General features: G+C 37.2%; 1 protein-coding gene across 1 annotated transcript in view; it reads right to left on the bottom strand.

Annotated features, from left to right (window-relative positions):
• The window catches only part of LOC138022282 (NEDD4-like E3 ubiquitin-protein ligase WWP1), a 58345-nt gene that overhangs the window by 54540 nt on the left and 1305 nt on the right, over window positions 1–2500 (bottom strand). The window lies entirely within an intron of this gene.

Raw genomic sequence — 2500 nt, forward strand, 5'->3', positions numbered from 1 at the left:
CAGCAATCAATCACTAACTTTACTTTGCTTCAAATTTCAGATAGCAATGATGCTAATATCTCAGAAGAAATGATAGAAACAATACAATGTTAGATTGCGAAAGTTGTTTTTGTTTACTTATTCAATGCAACCTTCAAAGTTTACACTCTGGGAATCGCACATGATACTGTATTTACCCGTGTATAAGTCGACCTTTTATGGCCTCAAAAAAAAACTCCAAAAATCGCCCTCGACTTATACACAGGTCAAAGATTTTAAGCCAAGTTCCAGCTAAGTAATTTATTCAAAATTAACATACATGTCATAATGTTGTCTTGGGCATAACGAACGCAGTGGACAAAAGCTGACAAAAGACTTCAAAATGAATTACAAAAGACTTAAAAATGAACGTAAGTAATTCCAGTTGAAATGAAAAAGGATTTGTCCAACTCTAAATGTTGAAGATACTCACAAGCACAAATATGAAATGGACACTGGAAATTTTCGTTTTCCAAAGGCGGAAAGCTCTAAAAGGCATTTCTGTTGCTTCAAATAACGTGATCGTTCGACGGCTCAGTAACCTGGCACAATACTTCGTGTTTGCAAGCACGCATCTTCACTCGTGTTGCGTGAAAATACTGGTTGGTAATGATTGTTTTTTATTCTTTATAAAAACCTGGCTGACTTAAATGCTTTTGCAAACTTCGTATTGTTTGGTTTATGAGTTTTGTTTTGTCTGTCATGTGAGAAATTATAAGTCAAGGACCAATTTTAATCTTGCACATTTTCGCCTCGTTCAAAGATTGACTCCTGCTTCTGTGATGTTGTGCTTATCCTCTGAAGCCCTTTATCCTTGAACAACGAAACAGGTTAGTTTGAGGTCTACATGTTCGATTTTCGGAGAGAACTTTTTCGAAACTCAAGGACAGAATGCACGTATATACAGCAACTGCTGAACCACAAGTCTATTAAGCGCTTGAGGCCCTGATTTTTTTGTCTCCACAGGTTTAGAAATCAAAAAATACAAGATTATATACAAGAGTGTTCCCATGAACATTTAACAAAGAAATTAAGAAATTGCCTTTTTTCGACATCAAAAATGGGGGGTCGACTTATACACGGGATCGACTTATGCACGGGTAAATATGGTAATTTGTTGGTATGTGCATTTCCATTTCGCGCAATTTGGAAGAATCGTCTGAAAAAGAAAATTAGAAACCTGCAAACGAGTCAATTGCAGGTTGAGGAAAAGAGCTGTTGTTTGGTATCATATCACTTGATACTGCTGGTTTTAAAAGGGGGCATCAATTGCGGTATTTGAGTAATAGAAAAAAGTAGAAGGGAATACCCGAACAACGTTCAATCAAAATTTGCATAGGACTCACACCAAGAGGAAGTCGTGACAGCTAATGCAACACCTTTCAAATAGAAGTAGAACTTCCTTCGCATTCAGTGAGGTAAACTCGAACAATTTCAGAGAATTGCATGTTTATTGATGGTGTGCCTTTTCCTAGAATTAAAGACTTTTTATGAAAAGGAGGGGCCGTCACAAATTGAAAACATGACTGTCATCAAGCTCTGACGCACGCACGCACAACCTGTCAAAATTTGCATACGATTTGCAACAAGAGGTAGTCGTGACAGCAAACGCAACACCATTCAAATACAAGAAGAACTTTAAAAACAACGAGTACAGTATTCGTTACAATTTCCAAGAACTGCAATGAACATTAGCGCCGGAATCAACCCAACAGCTAGCTTTGGGTCCCGTATTTAAGCTTAATCTATCCTATCGATGAAAGAAACATCTGTGCGTGGTTCGTATTCCGAACACGACAACTGTTTGTGAAAGGGTATCTTCGTCATGTAGTTCGTAGTCGTGTACTATTTTAGTGCTGTCAAACTACATGTATTCTTTAGAACAATAACCAAAACAGTAAGCTAGCTAATTAGGCAGACACGTATATCGGTATATGCATATACGCATATATTTATACGCATGTGCCCATATGGTTATAAGCGAATATGCGTATGGTTATACCCACATAGGCGTATAGATATACGCGTTTTGTGCGCGTATTTTGGTTAACGTATTTCTGACCAGTACTGTATTTTGAGGTGACGTTTTCGTTGAAGTCGCCGTCGTAGATCTTAAGGTCCCTAATAATGCTGGCGAGTGACAGGAAAGAACTGCAACATTTTCATTTTCCAGCACAGGAAAAAAATAAAATAAAATAGAGAAATTCTACTCGTATTCTGACTGGATTGTCATATACATGTATGACAACCCAGTAACAACAAAAACATTTCACAGAATGATTCCAGATCATCTTAGCTTCTCAGGTTCTTGGGTCAGCCCAGCTAGGTATCCTCCAATATCATTGAATACATGTTATATCATCTGTCAAGTGACCGTGACAAGTTTTACTCATATTTTAATGCAGTGATATCAAACAGACAAGATCATTATTTGAGCTTCAAAACATCAATAATTATGTTAAGATATGACAACACGAACTCC

Source organism: Montipora capricornis, chromosome 10 (genome assembly GCF_036669925.1).
Source record: "Montipora capricornis isolate CH-2021 chromosome 10, ASM3666992v2, whole genome shotgun sequence".
Classification (NCBI taxonomy): Eukaryota; Metazoa; Cnidaria; class Anthozoa; order Scleractinia; family Acroporidae; genus Montipora; species Montipora capricornis.